The sequence below is a fragment of the Zonotrichia albicollis genome, chromosome 5, assembly GCF_047830755.1.
Source record: "Zonotrichia albicollis isolate bZonAlb1 chromosome 5, bZonAlb1.hap1, whole genome shotgun sequence".
In the NCBI taxonomy this organism is placed as follows: Eukaryota; Metazoa; Chordata; class Aves; order Passeriformes; family Passerellidae; genus Zonotrichia; species Zonotrichia albicollis.
In genome coordinates, this window is record NC_133823.1 from 13,119,171 (window position 1) to 13,143,705 (window position 24,535).

General features: G+C 36.8%; 1 protein-coding gene across 1 annotated transcript in view; it reads left to right on the plus strand.

Annotated features, from left to right (window-relative positions):
- The window catches only part of LOC141729010 (uncharacterized), a 156,754-nt gene that overhangs the window by 29,027 nt on the left and 103,192 nt on the right, over positions 1-24,535 (plus strand). The window lies entirely within an intron of this gene.

The window sequence follows — 24,535 nt, forward strand, 5'->3', positions numbered from 1 at the left end:
ACTGGATTCTTTAACTGCACAGCCTAATAGTCCATTGACCAATCCATGGCCTGTAGGATACTTGGAGAATTAAAAAGGCTAGCAAATAATAAGAGGAACAAATCAAGTGCCTTGGGGATTTGAAAAGCTGAAAACTGACCACACAAGAATTTTGAGGAAAGGCAACTTTCTGAGGATGGTATTGACAAGCAGCAGGACTTGAATAAATATTAGAAAACTCCATTGAGCCCAGCTGTGCCTTCACCAGTGGACATACAGTATGAATATAATTGCCATCTGTAATACCAACCTCTATTTTGCATACCTGGGTCTAGTTTCTGGGACCTGTAGAATCTGTTCCAGCCCAGCCTTGAGATATGCTTGAGACAAGCACAGTTCTCTAATAGCTGACATAGTTTTTTAGTCTTTTAGCCTGCTCTCCAGGCAGCAGCCATTTCTGACTATTCTGCTACTCTATTCATCTGCTCTCAGGTAGCAAAATTATTATGCATAGCAGTATTATTTCTTAGGCACATTTTACTAGGCAATAACTTCTGTGGCTTATCCTCATCAGAGCCTGAAAATATCATCCACCAAATACTGTTGTTCACAGCACTTGATGGGCCTGATGTTCTCAGACATCTTTTCCAACCTGATTGATTCTGTGATTATTCCCTTCCAACCAAAGCCATTCTGTCATCCTGTGACTTATGGTAAATTGCTGAACACCTATTTTCTGGAGAAGAATGGCAAGAGGCAATGGTCGTGCTGAAGAAGCTGTCATGATTTGTTAACTTAAATGTCTTTGGATTACATCACACAGACCAAACTTTGTGGCTACCTACATGTATGTTGTTTTACAGATATTTCTGTTGTTACCTGAGAGAAGGCATATAAAGCCTGGGAAACACTCAGATCTATGTCCTCAATAGTTTTCTTAGATGGGCTTCAGTTCTATGGGATGAGAAGTCTAATTTCTGAAGTCTGGTCATCACAGTGGGCTTTACACAAAGCTGCAAAGATCTGGTTCAAAGGCAGTTACCTCATTCCAATCAGGCTCTGCTATTTATTCCTTTCCAGAGTATTGTGTCCTGTGGTGTCTGGCCGAGTAGCATAAGTTCCTGTGACACCCTTTGAAGTCCTTAGCCTTTCTAATGATTGCCATGAAGTGTAGAATTAACTGGACCATCTGGGCCTAAATATTTGGCTCTCCTACATGATATTTGTGGCCTGGAATAATCAGAGAAGTTGCATATTTGGCTATGAAGTGGCTAACCTCAGTTTGCTGTCATTGCTGTTCAACTGATTCCTTTATAGACCTTAATTTTGGTCATCTCATCCACGCTTTGTGTGGAGGATGTTCATAGGAGTTAATTAGATGTCTGTTTCAAGAAACCTCCTACAAGAATGACACCCTGTGCACCAGAGATGTGGTTGTCTCCTCTCAGAGCTCGCTGTCTTATCCATGCAGTCCATACAGAATTACCACAGGGAATGAACAGAGGAACCAAAGGGTGGTGTGCAGGGATGTACACAGGAACTGTGCATTGTACAGACGTAAAGAAAGGCTAGGGAGAAGTGAGTGTTCACAGAATACATGAAAGATGAATGTATCAAGGGAAAAATAAAATGCTTTCAAGGAGCCTGTAGAATAAATCTCCTTACTAATTAGGAGAAATCCTATTCATTCAATCTACTCATGATAGAGGATAAGTGAAAGGCACGAAGCACTTCTGAATGGACAAGGGCTGGGTGAGGTGACCTTGCAACTGCCAGCTGTAATATCTCAGCACACACAGTGCAGCAATACTAGCAGGAGCTGAAGTAAGAAGGCGGCTAACTTTCACTGTTCATGGCTGCCTCATTCCTGTTAAAAGTTGGAACAGAAGCACTTAGAGTGAAGGTAACATGCTTGACCAATGTTTGTGGCATGCTCACTGAAAGTACCAAAAGAATGTTGCTCTCTTCCATTGCAGCAATTTGTAGTACATTTGGTTTTTTTACTGCCTGATGTATTGAACTTCCTGTTTGATTTATTTAGATGTAAGGTGTGAAAAATATAAGAAGTGTAAAGGGCTTACTTTTTTCAGAATTAGTTTTGAAACATGAATTTAATGTCTTCCATTCTTTGGCATTTGCCTGGAGCTTCTCTGTTTATATCATAGGATACAATGGTACTTTTTAAATTTTTGTCTGGAAAAGTAATTCTTGTTTCTTTTGACTGAAATTGAACTGATGGAAATTATTGTTTATAAAGTCATGCAATTACTAATTACTGGTGTAAATGATGGAACAGGTTATCTCCAATTTTCAGGAGCTTGAGGTGTAGTCATGTTAAACAGTAATAATACAGTTTAAATAATACATCTTGAAGCCTGTTTCTCAATACAACATCTATTCATGACTAGGCTTGATTATTTTCAGTAAGACACTTGCTAAGGCAATAGTACTGCAACATTGAGGATTTTAATAATTTACTCTTCATGTTATGTTTTTTAAGTAAATTGCAGTAAGCGAAAGTGCCTTGAAATTTCTGTTTCCTTCATTTCACTACGAGTGCTATTTTAGTATGAGTGCTAAAACTTTTAATATCTGCTTTCAGAAAAAGTATTATGTGACAAACCAAACTATTTTATATAGTGTGAGACACCATTTCTATGGACAAAAATTAAGATTAATGTTTATTTGGCTCCATTATGAACAAATGGGCTTATTGCTCTACAAACTGTGGCAAGACATAAACTGACATAACCATATTTTTGACATCAGTAAATACTGTAATTCTGTTTTAGTCATGTCCCTGAAAACTTAGGTTTCTGAAACATTGGCATTTAAATACAAAACAAATGGTTTCTTTGAAATACAGCATATACTTTTGTGGATGATGGGTTGGAATTAAAATCTGGTTTTTCTGTGAATGAGGACCTTCAGCACCATAATTTTCCTGTGATCATACAGTTTTAGTCTTTTGTCCAAATAGGAGGATTTGTACCCAGGTGTTTCCAGTGTGCAACATGGTGCTAACTTCAACAGGTTTAATCTAAAGGCACTGAAAAAAGGAAAAAACTAAAAAGAGAGAGAAGATTTTAATCACCTTAACTTTGATTATGTTGTCAAGCCTTCTACGATGCAGTTGTCCAAATACGATACAATCGTACAAACAAAGCAGAATATTAAAGACAAAGATTTAAATATAAACGAATAGCCAGAGACACTACTGCCAAAAAGCAAATAAAATTTATGTCCAAAATATGTATGTACATACACAATATATGCCTATGGATGTCTTTGAACACAATTTTGCAACTCTGCTGAGTCTTTTCAATGATATTCTATTAACCAGTGCTATGTAGCCACAGGAATGGCTCATTTTGTGAATTATAACTTTGTATGGCAGTGTCTTATCCTCTCCATAACTACTGGTATTTTGGAGCTGTCTGGGAGGGAGGTACGAGTGGTGTTCTGAAGGTGCTCAAAAATTGTAATTCACATTAGACAAGTTGGCTCAAACGCATGTACAACCTCTGAGTTCAAATAGAAGTTTACACACTTCAAATATTGAAATAAAATATGTATGGAGACCTACCCAAGTAGATGAAGGGTAGACTTCAGCAACACATGCTATATGTACTAAAACATGGAAGAAATCCAGTGGCCAGTTACTGTTCTTCATTTTGGAAAAGTTACTTGACTAGTCCCTAAGAAAGAAAAAATTTATATTTGAAGGCACCAAATGTTTTCAGGTGACAAGTGACACTCATTTGTAAAGGTAGTGGCTGAGATTGTTAAATATGTTTACTTGACATAAGAAGTATTAGTAGAGAAGTATTAGTATGTCTTGACTGTTACCAATATATTTGTAACGCAGTTGTGAAAGGAGAGGCCAATCAAATGTAATTTTTATAGTATTGATGTTTTCTGATTGATTAAAAGATTCAACAAATGTGTAAATATTGTAATGGAAGGAGATGGGGAGAGGGTAGCTTTTGATATTTGCCTCTGACAAATTTGAAGAAAATAAGGTGTTTAGAAACATGACAGCTCATATGAAATCCATCATCTTTGCTCAAAAACATTTTAATGAAATTGACTTAATTTTAAGACAAGCAGGGAAAGTCTTGTGATTTTCATTTGCATTTCAATACTAAACCATATCTTCTGTATTCTTAACTTTTCTGGTTTGATTCCTTATTCTTTGTCTGGTGATACTTAACTGGAAAAGGTATTGGTGGTTTATTATAATTGTATGCAATGCATTAATGATTTCAACGTTTTATAGTATTCTGTAAGAATTGGGATTTTAAAACCACAATATTTGCTCATAAGAGGCATCAGTGGAAGAATCTATTTCAGAAAATAAATTAAAGGATATGTCAGCTGTACCATTTCTTGCAGCCATATTTAAAGATTTTTTTATAGGCTGTTGGAAATACAGAACTAAAATACATAAACAATTAATAAAATGTGGAACATACCATGAATGCACATCAGTGAAACTCTGTAAAATGTTAGAATGAATTATTTTTTTGCAACTTGGTGTGACTTTTGCTTTGGAAATCATACATCACTTTTCTAGTTTTGACTGAAATGAGGACCACCCTGAAGTCAAGCTTAATTGAAATAAATCCCTTAGGAGGCTCTATTTGTCACTTTGTTGTAAATTTGGCAGCTCAAAAGACATAACAAAATATGTAAATTAGAGATGAAATAAATTTTATATTAAAAATATTTAATTTGGGGTATTGAATTAATTCATCATTGACAACTGATTCTTTGAGGAGAGAGAAAGTTACTTAAAAATAATTCTGAAAAATTGCCAGGGAATGTGATACCAGAAGGTGGAGGGTTTCTCCACACCAAACTTTAGTAGTTTTTTTCATAACAAAACACTTCTGGAGAGACAAATTCTGTTAGTAACTTAAACCCATTGATATTTACCAACAAGCATGACTCTCTTCACCTGTTTCCTTGTGTTGATGAAAGACCACCTCTATGAATAATTATCTTGTAGGGAAAAAAATTATGTCAGTATGTTTATTGGTCTCTATTCAGAAGGGTTTTGAAATCTGAGCCAATCACTGTCAGGCAGTCTTTAGATTATCACTTGATACAGAGTGTGATGTGTATACCTTGATAACCAATAATTGGAGTTTGGAAAAATATTAAAAGTATGACATCACTCTGATGAAACGTCATGGAGATGTTGGTAATAAGTTGTTCCAACTTTTGTGTCAGTTTATCAGTGTGAAAAAAGGATTTCTTGATTGCTACTATGTACTGATGTTCCATAAAAAAGAAGCAAATTGTGAAAGTATTAAATGTTAATAGGACAGTATTTTTTAAATGAAACTTTACATTTTGCTCCCTTGTGTCAGCACAATTTGGTAGATCTAATTATCTTTTACTGATCATGTATGCATTTTTGTATTGTTTTTTTGTCATGCCAAGGAGATGACACAAGGTTTTCCCTTGTCTTTACTGCTCACAAAACAGCAGTGTAGCAGGAAACTTGAAAGAATGCATGAAAATGAGGAAAAGCACTCAGTTCAGGTGTTTGGCTCTTGTTTTGATCCTCAGAAATGTCCAGAAGATGCAGAAATCCTTGTTCTTCATTGCTCAGTAGCAAGAGAACATACTGTACCCAGGCTGCTTTCAGCTTGCAGAGTGGACTTACTGTGGTTTCTTCTGCCTTCCCTTGCTCATTTTTCAAGAGTGTATCACAGTTCACAACAGCATTCTTACCTGTTGTTTGACAATTCGCATTTAGAATAATTTTCCTTTGATAGTCCACCAAAGCCTTTCCAAGAATGTGTGAAATATTTAAATGGATGTTCCATGTAGAAGTACTTAAGGTAGGTATTTCAGAGTACTTTCAGTGGTTTTTGGCTCTGGCTGGATGCTGTGTTTTTCCGCTGTGTGCTTCGTCATATTTTGGGTGACACTGGTTTCAAAGGCAATGTGCACCTGCACGTTTGCTTGCTTGCAAAGTGCAAATTTTGCTTACATTTCAATCTGTGTCCCACATGGTCACCTAGGAGAAAACAGATTCTGTACATGATTACTCCTATTAACTATTAAAAGGATTTAGTAGTTCAAGAAGTAAGAAATACAGGTGGAAGAAGCAAAGGCAATTGTATTTATGTGTTGTCATGTACACATCTGGAATAACTGCATTATAAATATTTTTTTATTAAATACCTCTTGAAGTGCCAGACACAGCAAGAATGGTCCTAGGAGCAGGCTGCTGGAACAGATACAATCCTGGTCAGTGTGGTAGTGGTCCTGGGTGTGAAGAGAGATAGCTGTTAAGGTTCTAGGCCTACAAAGTGACAAGTTTCTGCCTTCTTGTCAGAGACAGATCGACAGTGTGGCCAGCTTTAAAATGTCACTAGGAGACAGATATGGCCTGGTTTAGGAGTTTGAATCATAAAAACCCCTTGAATTCTCTGATTAATACTTTCAGTACAGGAACTTTTTGAAGCAAACCCTCCTGTTTACTCTAGTGGCTTCCCATTCAAGTATGGGACTGTCGAATTCCAAATCACCTCATGGAAAGAAATCACAACTGCACTCCATCAGATATTGCTCTGGAGGGAGGTGTAATTTAAGGAGGTTGTACTGCTAGAGAAAGGTGATGGTGAGAACAATGCATCTCCTGAGGTGTGTATTAGAGAGTGTGCTGAGAGAACAGGCATTTTACAACCTACTTTTAACAACAGCTTGCAGTCATAATTTTTGTGATATTTCATGGTCTTAATAAAATGGCAGGATCAAGCTCTTAACCATGTTTTTGCTTTCTTTCTGTACTTGAAAAGCAAAGTGATACACATAGCGATATGTTCAAATTACTTATGAGAACAACATCAACCCCATCAGTTAAAATGAAATAACAACCATAACTCCTGTCTGTTTTTAAGGTGTAAGAACATGAGAACTGGTAATTATTTTTATTATGTATAAACTTATGTTTGGGGAAAAAAGAATTATAGTTACACTGGAGTGATTTAAAAATTGTTATAATGCTTATGTTCACTGAAGTTACAGGAGCATTTTCAGGAAAGTCATTAGTTTTTAGAATTTGCAGTCAGTTCATCCCTGGAGTACCTTGCATATGTCGCTTTTTTATTCTGGTGATTGAACATTATTTGGTAGTTTATGTCAGCAGTAAGTTAAGTTCCTATTTGCACTGCGCTGGCTGGTAGCTGTTGTCCAGATAGACCCAGCAAAGGTATGAAGATGAGCTCTGCTCCTTAGCCAACTTAAATCTGGAAGTCAGTTTACTTGCCATTCCTAGAGTCCCACTAGAACTTTAATGTATTAAAATGTAGACTTAGAAATAAAACTTAATTCAATGGATTTACCATTTGAACTCAAGGATCTCAGAGGAATTTTCCAGCCTAAATGATTCTGTGATTCTATGAATCCTTTTGTTACTGGCTTCTTAAGGATGCACCTGCTTCATTGCCAAAAGCAAGGCAGTGAGATTAGTCAGATCAATTAATACTAAAATATAATCTTGACACAGTTCAGATGAGTAAAAAACTGCCACTGAGGTAGACAAAGGTTCTCAGGGGAAGAGTGCATCTCAAGAAATGGTGAGGAAGCCAGAAGCATTTCTGTGCCTTGCACCATGTAGCATATAGTCTGCTTCAGCTCCAGGCTTCTAATTCAGCTGGACTCCCTGAGTTTAGGCTTGTATGATCAAACCAGGAAGAATGCAACTATATTTTACTGAAGTAGAATAGAAGAGACTAGAAGAGAATTAATTAGAAATGTTCTATACCTCCATGCTTAGCCACCTGCACTTGTGACTCTGACCACTGGAAGCTTCACAGCTTCTGTTCATTCTATCTTAGAACTTCTCCTTGATAGACTCTTTTAATATTCCTTTTTTTTTTATAAAGTGAATGAAATTACAGACAAAGAAATATTGATTTTAAAAAGTCATTAGACATTGGATCCATGGCAGTTGGATCTACGTTAGCAGACTTGTATTTATTGGGAAGCGATTACATGAATAATCCCATTATTTATCATTTCTGCATCTTTAAAATGCTGACTAGCCTGCAATCTGCCTTCTTAGAAATCTTAATAATACAGTAATTCAGTCTGTTTAGAATATGTTTTCAATTTGCACTACATATTCTACTGTCAGAAAAATATGACATTTGGTTTTATGGAAATATTTAAATCACAACAGCAAGCTACTGCACTGGAACTCTGGCTTTTGGGGACAAGGATGGGCTGGTGAAATTGTTCTCTCATAAATGGAACATTCAGAAGAATTCCCAATTGATTTCCATAACAGATGAGTTAAGTCAATGTGGAGAGCATCTGAAATTCCATTGTATTTTAGCAGCACTTGTAAAATGGAAGCAGCATCTAAAATGCTGATGAACGGTATTCAAATATTGATCTAAATCAACATTTTTATTTATTCATTCATAAATTAAATATAGCTATGTGACTCAGAATTTTTCAAAACTATTTGTGGCATTTTAACATATGTGCTTTTCAAATATGTGTTATCAGATCAGTTTTGGGAGTATTTTTTATAAGGCTAATGTTTGCTCACACTAATTTTCAATGGAAATACCTAAAGAATTCCTGTTGCTTTGTATTGCAAACGAGTCTGTTTTTTATATTGGTGTAGTGTTTCTTACAAACCTTTTGATAGCTAATAAATGAGCATGGGTAGCAGCAGTATGCAATATTGGCAGTGTCCTTAAAACAAGGCATTAAAAATAGGTACCTGTAAACAAGGGCCAGGCTTGACTACTGTCCCCAAATCCCATCAGTTACTGTCACTGTTGAAAATGGAGCAGTGGGCTGGATGGACCTTTCCCTCACCCAGTGAAGAATTTATTTCCTTACAGTCTTACAGTGTTATCTGCTCACTCTTCTTGCTACAAATACATTGTGCTGTGTATTTTACTTCATACATAGACAAATATAACTGTAATTTGAGATACTGTTTGAGTGGACTTAAAATATCAGCGAATTTGCAAATGAAATGTCAGAAAGTGATTAATTAGCTTTGCATGACAAATAAGGTATCCTCTTAAATCTGCAGCTTTTTGGGTGAATTTTTCCACTTAATTAAATTTACTCACACTCTTCACATGCTCTTCTTGTACATAGTGATGCTGACTGCAACTCTTCAGAAATTTCCAGTGAGTTTGCTGTTTTAAACCTACTATAGAAGCTAGACAAAACTCCTTTCTGAGCTTAGGACATACTTTCCATCCCATGTTTATTGTACAGCAATGCAAAATGCTACATTGCTGCCATGTGAAGTATTACCACTTGTTTTGCTATTACCTAGCCAGGAAACTATGTGGCAGATTGCTGTTGTAAAACATTGGGAGACTACAGCCAAAATTCTCAGAACCTGTACTTTGTGGATCTGACAATAGTGATTTTCCTTAGGACATTCAGTAATTTCCTCGTTAGTACACGTAAAGAGCTCATCATCTCAACTGCTAGGTAGTTCTGGGGGGCGGGGGGGTTGGATGTGATGCTGTCTCAGAGGCAGGATTTACTTAGCCCATTTTTATCTCTGAGATTGCCACAACTGGGAATCATGTGGTGATAGAAACAATGGAAATTCTCTGACAGACAAGCAAGTATCTTTATCTAAGCTCCTATTTTCATACTGTGTGTTCCTTTCTTTCTCTGGCATTTTATTCCTTGCAGTTAATCTCACAGTTCTGAAGTCCCTGCCACAAAAACTTCCCTCTGCCATGTTTTACATCCTTACAGTATTCAGATAAATACCAAAAAAAACCCAAAAACCCCACTCAAATTGTGTATTTGTGGTACCCTCATTAGTCCCGTTTTCATCTGATTTTCTAATAGCCATTTATTTCCAAATTTTTCTCCAAATTTCTGAAAATATCAACAATTTACTTTACACTGATGATGTGACAGGCTATTGTTCAAAGTCTTGCTGATAGTTCACAGAGTATTTTGAAGTAAATTTTCTTGATTCAAATAATTTACCTGATTGGAGCTTATATCTATGAACTGTCTGCATCTGAAACATGTCCTTTTTCTGCTAAAACATCACCATCACACACCAAGTTCTTTTGTCATGTTAAATTTAATATCAATATGGAGAAAGATAGGGAGAGAGCTGAAGTTACAAGGAAAACCAAGAGTTCAGAACAGCATGCTAAAATATTTCTAGAAATACTGTCTTTTTCTATGGTTGTTTTAAGAGCTTTTTCTAGTTTCTACCTTTTTCAAGTAATAAATAGGAATTATATCCATTAAAAAGAGGCTTCTGGCAGTTGGTTTAATATTATGGGGCATAGTTAATTTATTGTCATACTTTTTAAGATATTATCAAATTCATTCTGAAAGAATTCTTTATGGAATGTCTGAGAAGCTCAGGCATCTCTCAGAAATCAAGAAGCTAATTCAGATGATTCTGTGTGATCTCAGAAGAGTTTTCAATGTCAAATTACTGATTATTTTGAATCTTTCCAGGGACAGGATTTAAACTGTTTTTTAAACATTGTAGACAGCTTCCCATAGTAAGGATTTGAACCCTGTTACAGTTCAAGACTCAGGGAACTCCAGTTCAGTTTCTAGATGAAGCCAAAGCAGATGGGGAAGTTCTGCCCCTACCCCAAGACATAACGAGAATCCACACTCATGATATCCAACAGGAAGCTCTTTGCTGCTAATGCCACTGTCTTCCCAGGCGATAAAGAAATAATACATAATTTTCAAATACAAAATCTATCTCTCCAGCCTGCCCTCACATATAAAAGTTCTAATTTCAGGTGTCTCATCTGAATCAATACCAAAGTTCCCTAAAGCAGTGCTTTGAAAGTAGAAGGCCATATTCAGTTTCCCCATGAAAAGGTGTGGAACTGCATCTCTTTAGAAAACTGCTGGTTTGGATTTCATCAACCTGCAAACTGGTGTTCATCATATGCAGTTATTAACTTGTGCCTACAAAAGCAAGGAGGTTTATAGTGACCAAGCTCCAGATGCCTGTCTGCATCTCCTTTCAAGTTTCTCTCAAGTTTGATTCTTTACTTTGCAGCTTGTCTAAACTTTTAAATGTTTTTTAAGCCAGCCACTGTTCTAACAATTGCCACATTTCCTCCTATGGGCAGTTAATGTTTCATCTGTGGTTTAACTAATCCATAAGATGTTATTGGTTACTATGAGTTTGTCAAAGCATTAGTATGTGACTTACTAATATCTTTGAGAGACAAAATCTCATTCATTTCCAAAACTGAGTGCTACTGCCATAGAAACTCCCTAAATGCTGGTAGTCCCCCTCCCTGTGGCAGGGGACTATTAAAAGAGAAGGGTTGAGAAAGGGAAAATATTGTTCTGGAATGAGATCTCATACTGCATCACTGCTGTGGTATACCATGAGAGAGAAACACAGCTAAAATGCAAACAGAGAAAGGGATTTTTTTTTTTTTGAGAACTTTTGGCTACAATAAATTTGGGTTTGGAACTGAAAAAAAAGAGGTGGAAAGAGAAGACATGCATGCTTAATACTGAAGTAGAACTTGTTTGTATCTAACATGTTGGAGAAACTGTTTGAGAACAGTTCATTGTAGTGAAAATATTACTTTTGTAAAACTGCCAAGATCAGTGTTTTCTCATTCATGAATCAGAGTTCTTTGCTCATTTGTGGTTGCTTTCTTCTCATCCTCTTTCCTTGCCTACTGTCCTTTTTACAGCAAAAAGCCATCCACAGTTGCCTAGCTAAGCACTTGCTCAAGTATCAGTGGTGAGGGTTCTACAGAGCGAGTCAGTAAGGCCTGATGTGCTCTTCTTACTTGTATAGTCCACACAACTCTTCAATTTTGTGAGGATATGCTGGGGTTCTTTTGCAGTTATTTAGTTCTACTGCAGAAGAACTGGTCTGTCTTCTGGTAAGAAGTGTGGAAAAGGTGTTGAAAGGCTGGGCCTTGCTGCAGATGTGGGCGGTCCAGCACAAGCAAAAGCACTGTGTGGGCTTTAATTCCTGCCACCAGCTGCAAATTACACGTGGGATCGAAGACCAAGTGAATGTGGGCTTTAAAAATCTGAAGGTGCTGGGCAAAAATATGAAAGTAACACAGGTGTTGGTGTCTCCCTCCTTAGAAACTGTTATGTAATGATTAGATGTCATTTGAATTATGAAAATATTGGTCTGTCACTACAGCTATCCAGGGGTTACTTTTCTGAGATGGATTTACTGGTTCTGCCTAATTCTGTTCATACGAAACCTGAAGAGGCCTGACAATTACATAGTTGTGGATGTTCTGTGCAGGAGAATATTGGCCATTTCATTATAACAAATCCAACTAAAACAAAATGATAGCTGGGAAAGGAGAGAGGGAGGTAGGGGAAAGGAAGGCATTATTCCTTACCACAAAACATTCCTCTCTTTCTCTTCCTCCCCTAAGCAAATTAACAGAGTAGGTTCTTTATGCATGCAGGCCTGTGCAGGAAAGTTACTGAAGCACTGACACAGAAGGAAATCATACAAGATACTGTACCTGGTTCCAGTAAAATTTGAGTGTGTGGGTGGCAGGGAGCTTAGTTCCATGTGCTTTCCACGCCACAGGCAGCTCCACAACTTCCTGTTGTGGAGGTTTCTCCTCTTTCCTATGCGGCTTTGTGCAGTAGTCTTGCCTTTCCCTTGGTTGACGTTATTTGCAGCCTGTGTACAGTAAGTAGCCTTGTGCAGTTTGCTCATCCAAGAGGGCTGCATATAAATTTGACTTATGAATTCTGTAGGGTGGCGTTATGAGGAATTATCTCAACTAAGAATAATTTTTCATTAGTTAAACAGGAGATGACATAGTCCCTGACTTTTTTCCCCTGGACTTTTCAATATGTCCCATTCAGGAATCAGGACCAAAGACAATGTTATTTTAGTTCTTTTTGGAATATATTTACTCACTCCCAGTGTGTTCTGTTCTTCTTAAAGAGACATGTGTTTACTCAGAAAGGAATATACCAATCACTAAAATGGTATATTCTCTGCTTTTATGTGAAGTGGTTTTTGGCAGCCGGAGAGAAAATTTTGAGACTAAAATCTGATTTCACAGTCTAAGTAATAGGTCCTGGCTTTAATGATTTACAAGCATAATTATATACCTACTCCCTTTGCTTCTAAGTTTTTAAACTAAGGGTCATCATGAGGGCAAGCTGTATCTTGCTGAAACATAGACAAGTGTGACTGAACTGTTAAATTTATACTTTTTTTTTGAATCCTCTTGATTTATTAGGGGAGAAGACAGCAGAATGAATGAAAGTGTAGATCAGAGCCAAGACTTTCATCTTTAGTATGGGTCAGATCTGGATAGCAAGATGAATGTTTTGTGGTTGAATGACCATCAGGGAGTAGCAAGAGCAATTATGTAGCTCGATGTGATGCACATGTAAGTAATTCTTTTATGATTGGAAGCCTTAAGTGTTTTGACCACTAACATGGAGATGTGCAAAAGCCTGTTTGATGACATAGGACGTGGATAAAGAGGATGAGAGGTTATAATATTATATATATATTTATCTTTATCTGTCAGTCATCATAAAGAAGCGTCCAGATTCTGTTGACACAGCAGTATTAAAGTTGTTTCAGCTTCAGTAACATGGATTTGTTTTACGTTTCAAGGGATTTAGGTAAAAATTGATAATGAAAACATAATACATATTTCAATTTACCATTTTAGTTTGACTAGTACAGGTCAAACAGCTTTGTATTTTATTGCCTTGAATATATAGAGTATATTAGAGTGGGATATTTCATGGTTAAGGCAAACTAATGTTTTTCAAATTGAAGGCAATCACAACAAATTTTTATAATGTAGCTAGCATCAGTTACTCTTGAATAGGCAATAATGTCAGTTGCTTCCTTTACCACATAGTTTAGCCAGGATACTCAAGCTAAATAACAATTTAGCTGACTTTGAGGAAACTATTTAATAAGTCTAAAGAGCAAGTATACAGTCTTCCTGGACAAACTATAGATATGATTTGAACATGTGAACAATATAGATTATGTACTCTTCTACCATTTATTTTACTAGCAGATTTTTTTACTTGCTGTCTAACTGGAATCCCCATTTAAATAATAAATATGGTTTAATGGTGATACTAACTGTGAGCTACTAAGCCTTTATATAGTTTAAATAGGCTTTATACTAAATACTTTGGAAAGAGTGAGAAAGTTTACAGATTTTGATCCTCCGTGCACATCTGCTTGAGCATTTTGTTTAGTCACAAAATAGACTATTTGGTTGGTCCAAGTACCAGGCACATGAGTCCCAACTGGCCAATTTGTGTGGGACCATGGGTCTTTCATCTACATACCTCATTCCTGGCCACTCTTTTTTCCCTTTATCCAATCCTCAATGAGCTGCTGCACACATTAATTGCCCTGAGCAGACAAGTAGTCTTTTCTGTTGCTACCATAAATGCCTCTCAATGAACCAGCCACTAGGTCATGCTCAAGTGCAATGGAATCTTGTTTTCCCCTCCCAAACATCTAGCATCACCTCCACCCTGACATCAGCTTCTTTGAGGCCAGTGAAGTTCTCTCACAAATACTCTTATTGTGGTTGGTGTAAAGAAAATATTTGTAGATGAAATATTTACAGGAGCAGGATGTAGAGGTAATTGCTGAATTTATCTCTTTTTTTCCCCCCTAAAACTTCTCTCATATTTTTAAAAGTACTTATCACTATGAAATTGAACAGTACTGTAAAAGGCCTCCTAAGATTCAGCCTTTCTAAAACCACCTAAGGGATTGTATCACCAATATTTTCTCCTTCATGAGGACAACAGCAACTGAAATATAAAATCCTTTGTCTTCATATACTTTCATCAACAGATCATTATCTATCTTCAGTTGTTTAATTAGATCTTCTTTTAAGGAGTATATTTAAGAGAAAAAATAAATAATAATAAAGAGTGTTATCTATGAAAACACTCACGCTTCTAGTGCCAATACAGATTTTAATTGGAAAAAATAATCAAGAAAATAAGTTACCAAAATGCTGTGAAACAAATAGCAGAAGCTTCTGGGAGATCTTCATGCAGCAGAAGAAATTGTGGATTTTTTGGGTACACTTTTTGAGTTACTACTATGAAAGGAGCCTTTTAGATGGAGAAGATCATCAGACATAAATACATTAACTTCATGTGTGGTTATTTTAGCTTTTTCTACAGTCTTTATAAAAGCTAGAGAAGACTAATTTGCTTTTACATAAGATACTTTCTGATAGAAGACCGTTAAATTAGCATAACAATGCCTTAGCATTTTAAGCTTATTTGAAGTATGTTGCACATCTGAAATGACTGAGAATCATTGGCTTGAACAGACATTACCTAACCCTGCAAAGTCTGTGTTTGTGGAATTTGATGAATGTATGGAGAAATACATTGAGTGCAGCACTCTTTCCACTGGCTTAATCAGTCCTATGGAATTACCTCGCCTTGATGGTTCTTCCTCTAGCATCTTCCCTTTGGGAAATTTCCTTGCCTTCAGGCAATAGATCAATTGTGACAATACCGGTCTCTTCCAGTGACTGCTGCCTCGCTTTGTAGCTTGTACCACTCATTTTTGTGGCCTTCTTACACTGTGTGACTTGGGATGCAGTCTTGGGCACAGTAGAAAAGCTGCAAAGCCCTTTAAACTGGTTTAATTCTGTGTTTAAGGCATGGTACAGAACTCCAAACGAGTTGTGAAAGAGGGAGCCAAGAAACAAGGACCATCTAGCAAATCAGGTATGAAGCTAGGATTGGAATTTAGGTCTGCTGCATCATTACTTCAGGTTCTTTTTAATGTATCATCCTTTTCTTCTGAGTTCTGGCTGATCTTTAGCAAACTGTGTTATTGACATGCAGCTCCTGGACCAATACATTGCAGAGTATCTGGAATTAAACCAAAGTACATTAGAAAGCAAGGTGAGAAAACTGTTAGGTAAAATGAAGAGTTACTAATATTTCTTATACAGGTTGTGGAAAATGAAGCTTGTTGTTGGTATTTATCTTCCAAAAATTCTGTAAAGGGCCTGCTGCTTGCTAGGAATCACTGTGGAATGAATATTTGTCTGACTCACTATTTGGTTGAGGAATGGCTGCTCAGAGTTTCTACTGAAAGGGACATTTTACTGATCTGTATTGGAGGCTTCAGGAAAGGACTTTAAGTATATTTGAGACTGACCAATTAAGGATGCCAGACACAGGACTACTGGGAAGCTGATGCTGAGGAAAAGATTAAAATGCTTAAAAGCCAGCAGCTTCTGAGAAGGAGGATTAAAGCGAGACCTGCAATAAAACTTTTCTCTGCCTGAGAGTTTTAAAAGCAGATCTGCTATGACATTAATTTAGTCATTACTTCTTAGCTGTGAATAATAACCAAAAGTTTATGGAACAACTCTAAAGTGACAAACTGTGGCTGGAGACTCTCTTGAAAGAAGGTACAGGATAAATGAAAAACACTTAAACCTAGCAAATATTCCATAGGCATTCTTTCTATTCTCAATTACACTGATTTAATTCTGCTTAAGTTGGGGCCAGATTGAATCAAAATTTTGCCTGTGTTTTAAGTTTAATGATAGTCTTATCAAGGATCTCAAACTTTGATAGGATAAATCATAGTGTGTAAGTGCCTGTCTCTCTGAATCTGCTAGAAATGGAGCTTTGCTTGTGCGTTTAGACCAGATGCAGTTACTAGAGTTTGGTGAAATAAATGTTGTTCATAATGCAATAACACATTTGTGATGGCTGTCAAAGTCTTGTTATTATCACTTATTGGATTACAGTAGACCAGACATCACACCTTAGAGGCAGGATTTTTTGTGTTTTTTGTATGCTTGGTACTAAATGTTTATGTGATATTTAGTAAATACTGTCTGAGTCTGATATCTCAGTAAACTGCTACTGTGTTCCTAAGGCTTTAGGGTTTTAGTGCAAGCAAATTTGGATTGGAAAAACCACATGCTTTATTTCCTCTTTCTACAGGGCAAATTACTGTAAACATATCAAACTCAGTATTTAGTCAGTAATGCCATTATTTTAAGCGCCTTGCTTAATGCTCTTTTTCACATCCTAGCAGCATCAAGGTTAATTATGTTAATTTTTACATTCAGCGCTCTCAAGCGACATGCAGTAGGTTCTCTAGAAATAACAGATGTGCAGAGGTAAATCTTTTCACCACCTTACAAGTACAACAGGGTCCTCTAAATGTTTTGGCAATGAACATGAAAGAAAAAAAATAGCTGATCCTGAAAATACCATTACCAGTATTTATTTTGAAATTGACACTGCACAGTTTTCAGGCTAACACCCAGATTTAGCTGTGTATCTGAGATAATCCAACACATACACAAATCAGCCTAAAATGTCTTTTCCTTCATCTCTGTTATATCCATTTAATTTCTTGAAAAGGTGAAGAAAACATAGATAGAGAAAAAGAAATCAACTAAGGAATTTTGTTTATTATGATTGGACAGCTGCAGTTGGTCCACTAAGGATCACTTTATGTTTTATTTTGATTAAGGAGATACCAGTCTGCCAACCATAATTTGTACAATGCTGCTATTGCAGATGAAAATAGATGACCTTTAGCGGCTGACAGTGGTACTAATTAAGGTGTCATTGCTGGGCAAAATTTTCCATCTGTGACATAATCAGTAATGGGAATTTTGTTTTTATTTCTGCATATTGATATATTGCCAATTTAATTAATTACTTTTTGCTGAGATTTGTAGTGTCCCCCATTAATATGTGTGAGGTTTAATTCTAGTCATATATTCAGTTAATCACATATTTAGTAAATGTTGATGAATAATTTGTACAGGCATTCAAAGTTAACAGTTCTGCTGAATCAGGGTTAAAATTTAATTTTTCAACACCTGACTTAATTGGAGAATGAATATTTGTCCGAACAACACTTGCTTCTCTTTTGATAGGAAAATAAGGGTTCTCTTTTTTGTTTTTTTTTTTCAAATTTTCATCTTTATATTCTTGGATCTGCAGCCTTTGCCCATGTGGCCATATACCTTTCTTAGCCTTTGCACTGACTTTTCATCCTGTAGGAAGTCCTGGACATCATACTATTCTTCCATTTTTGTCTCATTTTATTCCTGTTTTTCCATCTCAGAAGAGAGATACAGAACAAAATTATAAAGTCCTGCCGAAATCCTGGCTGCTGAATACAGTGATTGCCTTCTTGCCTGTGGCTCTACTACTGAGTTTAAGTGTGGAAGAGAAAAGCAGAATGCCATTCTATAGCCATCATGTAGATTATGTCATGTCTCTGGATTATGCAAATTTATCTTATACTGGGGAATACTTTCTCTCAAATGCTCATACATCTATTGAATTAAAGAAAACAGCAAGCAGTAAACTGTTGGGTTTCAAATAAGAAAGTAATATACTGGGCTTAATTTACAAAGGCCATATCTGCTGTTCCAGCATCAATTACCCTTTGCTGCCTTTCTCCAAATAACGGGAGCATGTGAGACAAAAGTGTTTCAATGCTCTTTTCTTCTTTATGAAACAAATCTGAGCAGAAAAAAGAGCAGCACCTAGCCTCTCATGAAGGAGAAACTGGAAGGATTCTGGTTCTGGAGTTTTGCCTGGATGGAGTTCAGGTTTATTAATTTTTGGGCCATGCTCCAAAAAGCCATTTAAACGTACATTGAGCATATGAAAAGTAATTGTTTTGGGAGAAGAAAGGACAGTAGGATATGACAGGCATGATGTGAGACACTCTAATGGGCTTTACTAATTGTCAGCTCTAAGATAATATTCTGTTGGTATAAAACAATTGTTTATAAAAGAGGTTCGAAAATATTTACAGAACAGAGGTGTAGCATTGATGCAATTCTATATCCAAGCCAATTGAGAGATAAAGCAAAAATACTCTCAGAAATCAGAAGTTTCTGATTTCCCTCCCCTATGGTATTTCTCTAGGAAAGTATACTTAAAAACATCAGTTTTTAAGGTATCAGTAAAGCCCAATCATTTGACTTTTACACCACTACTGAATATAATGGAAGTTTTGCCTTTTTTAGTAGGATTTAGACTTTACTGTTTCATCAATAATGATTTCTTTTTAACTAAATTTTGAAATACTTCTCAGTTAGTTTATTTTTTACATTTCTGAGTTTAGCAAAATTCACACTAAGAACTGTGTGTTTTGTATCACTGAACACTTAGAAAAGTACTAAAATTTCAAATTATTATTTAAAATAATAATAGCATGGGCTTCTGCTTCTACATGTAGGATGCTAATTTTTTTTTTCAAACTGCTAGACATATTATTTACCTGAGATATTTCAAATCAAATATAAAACAGAGATGCATGCATTGGTGAATGAAACAGGAAAGAAGCACATGACTTGCAAATACCATAATACTTTTATTTCTAGAATTTCATACATCAGGCACTGGACTACATGGATTTCAACAGTGGATTTCAACCAAAGAGATCAAAGTTCCGAATTAAAACTGCTACTAACTCCTGCATTAATATTTCCTGCAGAAATACCCAAGGTTCTCTCTTCAGCACTGGCCAAGGCCATTTAGTGAGGCACCAACTTGGGGGTCTGAGTAGCTCCACTGGTGCCACTAAAGTCAAGCCTATGTTTGCTTCTTTAAGAGAACACGCTTCTAAGGCAATGCTGATGTACTTAGATTTGGAATTTGGATAGTTAAGATGTAGTCTGGTTTTGAGGTATTTCTAATGTGAAACAGCCTGTTTTAATTCAACTGTTTAAAGTGTGCAGTTTGTACACAAGGCTTACCCTTATACCCCAATTTTAGGGATAACTGAAATGGAGCCACTGTCACTGTTGTCTCTGCAGAACTGCAGTGTAATATAATTTTGCAAAGAAAAATCCTGTCATGAGGAAGTCTATTTTTATTTGCCTTGTGCTTACAGTTCTTCAGGTTCAGGGACAATGTATCTCGCATCTCACTTGTACTTTGTGAGATTATTTGCAGCTCCACAGCAAATAATCTCACAGAGCTGACACAGCAATTTAAAATCAGTAACGTGACAGCAGTTTTACAACAAATATGTGGGTCTAGGTTGCCAGAAAAGCACATAACCAGGAGATACCATGAGGTGGGGAGATTTTCAGTGGAGAGGGAAAGGCAGCTGTAGCTGGAGGCCTGCCAGGATGCTCTCTTCAAAGGGCTGCATCTGTCCTTGCACAGGCTGCTGTCCTTGGTTGCAGCAATTGCAGGGAGCATGACAGACACAGTAATCTATTTTAAGTTTATTGTCATATTTGTGAAACCCATCAGTTTTCAGAAGTGGATGTGATTAAAGAGACCAGGCCCTGCTTTTCTTTAGATGTTTGCGCAGTTCATTGCAACTAATTTCAGTAGGGTTGTGAGGCAAGACATATGACATAACACAAAAAATATTCACATTACAGTCTTCCTTGCTTTTTCTTCAGAACATGCTGATTTCCTCCAATCTTCTGCTTTAAGTCTACTTGTGTAATTGAATTTATGTGTTTATTGAGTTTTGATGAAAGTATTTTGCAGTCTTCAGCTCTGTATCAAACTACTTGGAAAAAAGGGAGGTGTCTGGATCTATGCCTCAGCTATCTAAATTATTTCATGCCATCACTGAATACAATCTTTAGCACTCAATCTGCAGTACTGACTGCTTTGGACAAGAACTCTAAATTTTTTTCCACATAATTTTGAAGGGAGATCTGGTCAAAAAACAACATTTAAGAAGGAAGGCATGCTAGCTGTGATTGAAAGAGCAATGGAAGTGAAATAACATGTCAGTAAGGAACTGTTTACCAGAAATAATGTGTTATATATTTTGCTGTTCCTGTGTGGGGAAAAATTCCTGTGTGGGAATAAGATAGATCACAGTAATTTTTCATAAGTTTAGTTGGAAAGAGGTTAAATTATCATTACCAAGAGACTGGTTAGGTTTTTTGACTTTCAAGCAACACTATGGTGTTCTCTTCCTTTTCCTCTCTAATTATACCAATATTAAATGTTGACTGTACTGTCTGGATGCTGTCCCATGTCATGAAGTTGAAATGCCATGGTGTATCGTGACAGGTTATTTCTTCATTGTGATTATCCAAATTATCCAACCTTATCCAAGGTTCCTTTCATTCAAATAATGTAGTACCAACTGCCACCAAGCTTTCACAACAGGAGTTGTGAAAACTAAGTTAGATCCAAAGAAACAACTCAAAGAGAATAAAAAAGAGGTTAAAGTTACCTAGAAGGATTGAAATTCAGGTACTGGATTTGAGCACTGTATGCTTCCCCTTTTGGGACCACATCTCTCATCCAGCAAAATACAGAACAGCAGTGGTTGGTGGTCATCAGGAAAAACCCAAAAGCCTTTTAATGGACCCCTACAACAACCCAGAGCAATGTACATACTGAAAGTATCTACACTTCTAAAACCTCAAATATGAGGAAAACCCAGGAATGAAGAGAGTGTTCCAGCTAGTTCCTGATTGCCATTAGATCTATTATCACTCATTATTGCCCACCCAGTCTTCACTGTGCACTTGACAATTTCTTTTTAGTATTCATAGAACCACATGCAAGAGTCAAAACCACAGATCACTAGGATATTTATTAGGAAATTAGACGCTTGAATAAGAAATGTGATTCAAACAATCTTCTAGCAATATATTATCTTGACCTCTGCATCTACTTTTGCCAATTTTATGACAGAGCAACATTAAATTGAGTGGGTGGTGTAAGCTAGGAAGGATTATACAGGCCAGAGGGAACAGATCCCATTACTGTTGCGTTCCAGATATTTCTAATTTAAGGGTTTTCATAGGACAATAGTTTTGAAATAGTACACACAGTACTTGTTTACAGGAGTTATTGGACTTCACTGAAACATATGTTCAACTTTCCCTCTTTTAAAATATTTTTGTTTCTTCATCCCAGATTCTGTAAAGAGGCCCTAGATATGTGAAGTGAGTTATGCATAGGGTATGTTGGAAGAGCCACATAGGGTGTGTGGGAAGTCCTCCATCTAAGGCCTTTCAAAGCAGGTTCTTCCACAGGAGAAGTGTGGTGGGCTGTGGGAAACAGAGGATGGTGAAAGGGAGCTGGCAGACATATATTCACATGGAATATATTAAGCACATTCCAGTCGCTTCTCTGGGTTTCCCCAATAGCTTGAACCTTTGCATCTGACTCACTTGGTTTTATGACCTCTTATTGCTCCTCCTTTTGTGCTTTTGATATTCCTTCTCCTTCATCATGTCTTTGTCTGCCCACACAATTTGTTTCTTTAATGTGCTTCATCTTTCTACTAGCTGAAAGCAATGTGCTTTCCATCCACTGTTCATACACCATTCTCCTTTGCCCTTGCTCTCTGCTGTTCCCTCTGTAGAATCTCAGCATGTTGGTGTGGTAATGGGTAGCTGTACATGCTTTAATATTAAATGCCTTACCACATGGGTGCCAGCTGGTTCTTGGCTTATCTTAGTGTGATTGTAAGTATTATATATAAACTGTAATGGGCTTCCCTTTGATGTTCTGAGTTGAAGATCTTCCCAGATTCCTTCCCTGCGTTTCTGTCGCTGTGCTTTTCTCAGAGTACTGAGTAAATGGGTAATCCTGCTCCACATTGGAACTGCGAGATGCATTTCAGAACACCATGTGTAATTATGTTTGTCATTCCACAACATTTGGCATGCTGCTGCTGGTGGCCTACTTGTTGACAAGTAACAGATTTTGTGACAGGCCACACAATATACCATAAAATACTGAGTATCAACACTGGGCAATCAATCAAACGGGCTTAATAATACAAAGAGATTATTATTTGAGGAATACTAAGTGTTCTTAGGAGCCTATGCAGAGATGAAAGTGGTTTTGCAAGCTCCACTAAACCAACGAGGACTACTATTTTAATGGATGGGGTAAAAGAACTTCTGTGTTAATATCTTGTCAAGGGTAGGTAGGCAAAACTCTAAACGAGAGGAGGAAGGATAAAAGTGGTTGGTCTAGCAATGAACACATCAAGCAGGCAAACCCAGAAGAAAACTTAGACTTTGATTTATGCTTTGTAGCCACTGCTGTGTGTTTCCTAAGAAAGAGAAGGCTCAGGGAGGGAAATGTTTGGACTACATTCACTGTAGAAACAGTGTGGGAACTAAGCACTTCTTTTGTTAAAACTTTATCAAAGCAGGGTAGAAATTAGTTGCAGTCTCTTAGCTAAGCTTCCACACGACTAATGTACTCCTTAAAAGATACCATTTTTTCAGTCAGCTAGATGACTTGAGATACAGCGAGACATTCATTTTGATCAAAACTATTTTCAAAGATTGTGTATTTTATAATAATTATGTGCTAGAAACAGCATGTTATACTATGAAAGTTCACATGGCTCTTCTGAATAGAACATTTTACAAATTTTACCATGGTGCTATATTTGGAGTTATGTCTAAATTATGCAATGGGTCCTCTGCTGCCATTTTTAGAGTGCTGTCTGTTCTCACACTTATTTTAAGGTAAGCTTATAATATTCATAGTGCAGTCAATAACCTTTTTGTAAGTTAGCATATGATTTTTGCCTTTGCAGGCACTAAGTATTCAAGAGAAATTTTTAACCTGAAAAAACAGGGAAAAAACCCCACAACACATCAAACCACAAGAAATGGTGGAAGATGTGAATCTTAAGTTTGTGGATAAAGAAGCTGAATAATTCATTTTGCAGTAGCTTCTGTGGAGGGAAGAGAAGTGTTAAGCATGGAAGAAGATCACCATTAAAAAACAATGTCATTTAGTCTGAGCAACAAATGTCCACAATGTTTTCTGCTGGACCATGCTCTGACTCACTTCTAAATGGGGAGAAATGTACAAACTGATAGGGTACTAGCCCAAACTCTAGTCTTAGCAGCAGAATGGAAATAACCAGCAGCTGATTTTCATCATTCACTGCTTTGCCTTATTTTCCAAAGATTATTAAATAAGATTTCCAGCTCTGAAGAAGCAGGTTGGTCTGGCAGTTGCATTCTTCAGTTTTGGTGAAAGAAACAGGCTTTTTCAGGGAAAACTAGAGGAAAAAAGACAACTGCTTATGGCAGCTGGAAGGGAAGGAAAGAATGTCAAGGGTGAATGACTGAGGGAGAGAGAGAAGGAAATGACTGAAAACAGGCAGGAAGCAGTACCAGAGGTTTTAGTTTATTCCAAAACTCTTTTTGGAGAAACATAAACTGTTTTCCTTTTTTTTTTTTTTGTAACAATCCAAAAGCCGTACGACCTCTTTGTAGGAAAAGCCTGTGACAGTTCTTGTTTAGCCAGGGATATGTGGCAGTTTCCAGAAGAGGATGTGCATATTGGGTCCAAATGTGCAAGTTGCTGCCCACTAATATTGCTGTGTGTAGCATTAGACCAAATCCTCATTACAAGGTAATCTTTTATATGTCCCATTGTGCAGTCTGCACGAGGCCCCAGTGGTCTACTACAGCCTTTATGATAATGTAGTGGAGTCCCTTTCATTAATATAATTAAGATTATTAAATTCCTTTGGGAAATAGTAGATGTACAGAGGCATAAAGGTGTTGGA